A 6,803-nucleotide genomic window follows, 5' to 3' on the forward strand; every position below is an offset into this window, starting at 1 on the left:
ACTGAGTTTTAACCCTCTTCTTGAGTATTCTGGGTTTTTTTGAGCAGTGCTCTGCCTAGAAATCACTCGGAGAGTTGATCCGACGAAGTTTTTGAGTTCTGAGCATTTTGCTTGAGTCTCAAACTAAGTCGAAGGGAAATCCATCGGATTTCCAAGTCAAAAATTATTTTTTAGGAGGGAGCGAGCGGTCTTGTAGAGGGAGGGAACGCCAAAACGCTTCCCAATTTCTGTCAAGATATATAAGAAAGCACGCTTCAAAGGTTTATATCTTTAAAGTCCCTTCTTTTACCGCTTTCTGTGTGTACATATTTAAACTGTCATCATGTAGATAGTTAATTTATAATTGCTTAGAATAAATAGGGGTAATTTAGTAATTTTGCACTATTATTTTTAAATAATCTGTCATAGGGAACCCGAAAGGGGCGCTGTGGGGTGCTAACACCTTCCCCACGCGTAACCGACTCCCTTACCCGACTCTGGTTGTCATGGCCGAAGTCGATTTTTGAATCGATTGCCTTAAACTTCTTTTTCCAATGTTTTGAGTAAAACATTGGTGGCGACTCCACGAACCCTTCCTTTTTATAAAAACCGCTAATCCATGGAGGGTCCCGCTTGGGATTAATATGGATTGGTGAGCCTTTTAATAAAATTGCTCGTTCGACAAGGTCTCAGTTTGAGAATAAGTCATTCTAGCAATCCATATTTTTAAACAAATAAAAGAGTCCAACCATCCTTCGCGAATGCCGAAAGCCCGTTTCGGGCCGGTGGCGACATTTATGTCTCATTGTCATCCATGAAAACTTGATATAAATGTCTCTTTATGTTACTGATGTTGTATATTTTACTCGTATTTTAGCACTTTAATTCACAAGAATTCATAGCATAATCATGCATATCTTTCATGTTTTTAATAAATTTTTATATCATTTTCCTATTTTATGCTTTTCTTGGTATGTGTTGTGTTTTCTCTGAGCAGGATCAAGATTTAAGAATTAAAGAGGAAATGCTGAGCTACAAGGAAAATCACGGCCGTGATTCTAAATCACGCCCGTGATTCACCAGAGAAAATCACGGCCGTGACTCCCAATCACACCCGTGAACGCCACTGACCCTTCATAGATGTGCTCCAGAGAAGATCACGATCGTGATTCTCAGTCACGGCCGTGATTCACTTCGCGTCCCAGCTTTTTAAGTTTTATGTTTTATTTTTGTTTTTGTAATTTTTATCTTGGTAGTTTTACCTTTTTACCCTTTTAGGTTATAAATTAGATGAGGTTAGCCTAGAACAGCACTTTTTGGTTTTCGGAGACAGTTTTATTTAGTTTTTGACACTTGGAGAAGGTGGGGCGCCTGTGCCATCGACTCTAAGGTTTGCTTTTCTTTTATTCTTCTTTTCTTGGAGAACTACTATGAACTCCTGTGAGTAGTTTCCCTTTTTCTGGGATCAGGGCTTAGCCTCTGAGAACCTCTTTATTAATGCATTATTCAGTTTCTTAATTTTATTCCAATTCTTGATTTGTTCTTTTATATTTTATATATGAACTTTAACATTATAGTTTTCATAATAACATTAATTAAGGATGAACTGGGAGGAGAACTTGATAATAATTATGATAAACAATTAATCTTAATTTTCATAATCATAGATAATTAGGGATGAACTGAGAGGAGAACCTAATTATCGGAACCTAAAGGAACAGACTTGAGTGTTAAATCACGAGAGTTGATTTAAGCTTTCGAGGAGCAATAGATTAACAAAGATCTTAATGGGTTTAATTGAACGTAATTACCACGAGAGTAGGGATTAATTTTAATTAAACACGTCCTCGTAGCCTGAGAAGGTGCAAGGATTAAATTAGGTTAAGACTACCTTCAAGATGGAATAGAATTAATTAATGAAAATAATAATTCAATATTGTTGGAACTCTTTGTGCGAACCCTAGATTCCCGGAAATCTCCTTATCTTATCTTAAAGTTTTATCTTATTCATTAATTGCATTACTATCTCTTTTACCAGCGAATCTGATCTTATCATCTCAAAACAAACATTCTATCTGTTTTAAAATTCAAATTAAAATACTAGTAATTCTAGGTCAAACACGTAGTCCCTGTGATTCGATATTTATTACTTGACGACAACCGTACACTTGCGGTTTTCCATACATCAAGTTTTTGGCGCCGTTGCCGGGGACTACGTCTCTTGATTTAAATTACAATTATTTTAATTCGAATTTAAAAAAAAAAAAAAAAATTTAAATAAATAAATAATTTTTTTTTTTTTTAGTGTTTACTTCTCCAATTCAGATTTCACGGGTCACTTTCTTTTTTTTGCAGTGCCTTAGGATTAATGCAAAAGAGATCTCTACGTCTTGGGAAACCAACACCACTTGATCCTGAGATTGAAAGAACTCTCCTGAGAAGGAAAAGAAACCTTTCTAGAGAATTTGACATGGCTGCACAACGAGATAATTTACCGCTTCGGGATTACTCTGCACCCGTAGCTCGTGGGATACCTGGAGGGGAGATGCGAACTGGAGCTACTGTACCAGCTTCTCTGGTGAATATGCTCAAACAGAACACCTTTGGAGGACTACCATCAGAAGATCCTAATGACCACTTAGAGGGGTTCTTGGAAATCTGTGAGACCCAGCAATTTGATGATGAAGTTTCTGATGGAATGCGACTCCGCTTATTCTCACTCACCTTGAGAGATAAGGCAAAGGTGTGGCTAAGAACAGTGCCTAGAGAAAAGATAGCAACTTGGGAATTATGTGAAAGAGCTTTTCTAGAGAAATTCTTTCCTCCTTCTAAAACTAAAGAATTGAGGAAGAAAATCACTAATTTCCAACAAGGCACTGGAGAGACTATTTATGAAGCATGGGAGCGGTTCAAAGGATATCTTCAAGCATGCCCACAACATGGCTTCAACCGTTGGCTTACCATCCAATTTTTCTTTGAAGGATTGGACCAACAAAGCACCATGATATTAGACTCAGCAGCTGGAGGATCTTTCATGGGGAAACCTATTAATGACTGCATGATTATTTTGGAAAATGTAGCCTCAAATCACAGCCAATACAGTGAAAGAGAAGTCACAGCAAGGAAAGGAACTCCGGGGCGATATGAAGTGAACAATATTGAGTTACTCTTAGCAAAATTTGATACTCTTAATCAAAGATTAGACAAGATGGAAAAAGCTAAGGTTAATTCAGTGGCTACAAATCAAGTATGTGACCTTTGTAGGGAACAAGGGCACACTGCAGTAGATTGTACCTCAATTTTTACTGGAGAAAAAGAAGATACTACTGAACAGGTGGTAGCTTCTCATAATTTCTATGACACTCCTCGAAGAGAGAGGAGTAATCCATATTCCAACACATACAACCCTGGTTGGAAGAATCATCCTAACTTTTCTTGGAAGAATAACCCAGTTCAAGGAACTAGCAATCAGCAACCTAATTTCCGTCCGTCCAATCACTTCATTAATGGGGAAGGAAATCCAGTACAGACACCCTCAATTCAACAAAGTGTTTCAAGATTAGAAAACCTTATGGAGAATTTTGTCACTAATCAAAAACAGACCAATGATTCAATGGCAAATTCTATTCAAAACCTTGCTGTCAAGGTTGAGAATATTACTCTCCACAACAAGATGCTGGAAAATCAAATTGCACAGTTGATGCCTAGTTCAAACAATTCTCCAGGTAAGTTCCCAGGTAAAACAGTTGCAAACCCAGCTGAAAATGTTAATGCTGTTACTTTAAGGAGTGGGAAGAAATTAGACAGTCCTGTGTCTAATCAAAATGATAATATTGAGATTGATGAAGACGCTTCTCCTATGGTTGAAAAACCTGAAAAAGAGAGATTAGAAAAAGAAAAAGTATCTTCATCAAAGCCTCAAACTGTTTATCACCCCCCAATTCCTTTTCCTCAAAGGTTAGTAAGGACTAAACTTGATAGACAATTTGAAAAAATTTTAAATATGATCAAACAAGTGTATGTAAACATTCCATTTGTAGAAGCTCTACAACAGATGCCTACATATGCTAAATTTCTTAAGGATCTTTTAGCTAACCGAAGGAAATTGGATGATAGAGAGACTGTTACATTGATCCATCATAATTTGCCCAAAAAACTTAAGGATCCTGGTAGTTTCTCTATACCTTGTCTCATTGGAAATCTAAGGTTTGAAAAAGCCTTATGTGACCTTGGGGCAAGTATCAGTTTAATGCCTTTATCAATTTGCAAGAAATTAGATATGGGAGAATTAAAGCCTACAGCAATGTCAATCCAGTTAGCAGATAGATCTATAAAATATCCCATAGGAATTTTAGAAGATGTTCCAGTTAAGATAGGTAAATTTTTAATTCCGGGAGATTTTGTTGTTTTAGAAATGGAAGAGGACAAACAAATACCAATCATACTAGGTAGACCATTTTTGGCTACAGCAGGCGTGATAGTAGATGTCAAACATGGAAAATTGTCCTTATCCATTAATGATGAAACAATGGAATTTAATATTGCTAAATCTGTTAGACAACCTTCTCTTGAAAATATTTGCTGCAGGGTTGATATATTGCCTAAAGACATGGAGGAAGAAGTCATGAGATCTATTTTGAGGGATCCCTTGGAGAATTTTTTAGTTGGAGGAAAGCACATAGATCTTGAGGGGATTCAACCTAATTATGCTTGCTTGATCGATTCAAGTCCCCCGTGTAAAGAAAAAGATCCTCTAGTAGAAAGTCTTCTTGAGCCTTCAACAGATTGGGGTTAGGAGGATGTACGCATTTCATTAATTTTATTCCAAAAAAAAAAAAAAAAAAAAAAAAAAAAAAAATTTCAGAGTTCCAGAGAGAATCACGACCGTGACTCTAAATCACGGGCGTGATCTTCTCTGGAAAATTTTTTGGAAAACTCCAGAGAGAATCACGACCGTGATTATAAATCACGGGCGTGATCTCCTCTGTTTGAATTTTTGAAAACTCACAAAGAGAATCACGGCCGTGATTTCCAATCACGCCCGTGATTCCCTGCTGAGGCTCAACCGATACAACCCGTGATTTTTGAAATTCCCCTTTCCCTTATATATTTTTCCCCCTCCTTTTACATTCTCACTTCTCTCAAACTTACGAACTCTGCCCATTCTCTCTTTTCTTCTCTCCCAAACCCTAGCTTCTCACTTCTTCTTCCTCTTCTTCCCTCTTCCTCCCACATTCACTCCTTCCGTTCATCCATGGCTCCCAAGCGCACCCGTACCGTTGGTTCGTCCTCCACCGCTTCCGATACCCACAGTTACGAGGAAGAAGCAAGTGAAATTCCGCACCTTCCTCCGAGGTTCTATCGGAACGATGAACAGCGTGAGCGGAACGAGGTATTACGCTTCCGCACTATCCATCCTACCAGGTATCTCGACTTCCCATTTATTCGTAAGTTGGGTTTACGTGCTGATATCAATTTCATGTTAACTAACATTGGGTGGACAACCTTTGCTACCGTGCATAATGATGTTGTTTATCCTCGACTAGTTCTTGAGTTCTTGAGCTCTCTCCACACGGAAATATTATCTGGGCCAAATTGTTCTGAAGGTTTGATTTCTTTCCGTATGTTTAACCAAGAACACGAATTAACCCTGGCTCAGTTCAATAATATTTTTGGATTTCCCACTGGAGGGAGCACGAGAACCCCAAGTTCTTTCAACCCTGGTTCTTTTTGGTATAGTTTGACAGGTACAAGTAATTGGGTCGCTGGAAAATGTAATTCCTCTGCTTTCCGCCATCCCGCCATCCGTATTATGCACCGCTTTATTGCCTCTACTGTTTTGGCCCGAGGTGATTCTGAAGGAAAGGTTCGTTTGAGCGACCTTTTACTTTTATGGGCTATGATGGAAAACAGAGAGGAGCCTATTGATTCTGGCAGTCATTTGGCACGACAGTTCCAGAGTATTTCCAATACCAGCCACGGTGCGATTGTGAACGGCGGCCTCATTACCACTATAGCCAAACACCTTGGCTATCACGCTTGGCTGGACCAGTTAGAACCACTCCCTGGAAGCCGTACTATTAATTTTGCTACCTGCTCTTCTATGAACTGCATTGCGAAAGATGAAGATGATAAATACTACTTTGTAGTAACCCAGTCGGGAGTGCACCACCAGTTACCAAATCCAACATACACCGTGAAGAACCGGGCTACACGGCAGTTTCCACTGGAGCCATTAGAGGACCTACCTCCAGCAGCTGAGGAAGCGGCTCCTGCAGATGAGGAAGCAGCTCCTGAACAACCCCCTCTACATCCTGGACCTGAGGTGGACAATGCTGCTATCCTGGCAGCTATTCAATCAATGGATAACCGGCTGCAACAAATGGATGAACGCCAGCAGCATTATAATTACATGGTTGATCAAATGTATCAATGGCACATTCAACGGTATCCAGATGATTTTCCACCACAGTGAGATCTTTCTTATTCCTTATTTTACTCTGATGCTTAGGGACAAGCATTCCTTTCTGTTGTGGGTTGGTTGCATATTCATGCATTTTATAATTTTGTCAAAATAATCTATCATGCATTCATTAGCTCTTTGCTTCGGGACAAGCAAATCTTTAAGTTTGGGGTTAGGAGGATGTACGCATTTCATTCATTCATGCAAAGTAAAAAATAAAAAATAAAAAAATAATAAAAAATAAAAAATAAAAAAATAAAAAAAATCATGCATATATACATATTCAGTTAATCCCAGCTTGAATTTGTGTTTGAAAAGTAAATATTTTTAATGAAATTGTTCGTCTTTGAAAACACTGAAT

The 6,803-nt window shown here is 38.4% G+C and overlaps 1 non-coding gene across 1 annotated transcript; it reads right to left on the minus strand.

Moving 5' to 3' along the window:
* Positions 1-2,818: 2,818 nt before the first annotated feature.
* Positions 2,819-2,925, minus strand: LOC145952246 (small nucleolar RNA R71). The gene has a single exon (XR_014429925.1). It is a non-coding gene; the product is annotated as a small nucleolar RNA R71 (small nucleolar RNA).
* Positions 2,926-6,803: the final 3,878 nt, after the last annotated feature.

The sequence above is a fragment of the Cajanus cajan genome, chromosome 9 (assembly GCF_000230855.2).
Source record: "Cajanus cajan strain Asha chromosome 9, NIPB_CcT2T_4, whole genome shotgun sequence".
NCBI lineage: Eukaryota > Viridiplantae > Streptophyta > Magnoliopsida > Fabales > Fabaceae > Cajanus > Cajanus cajan.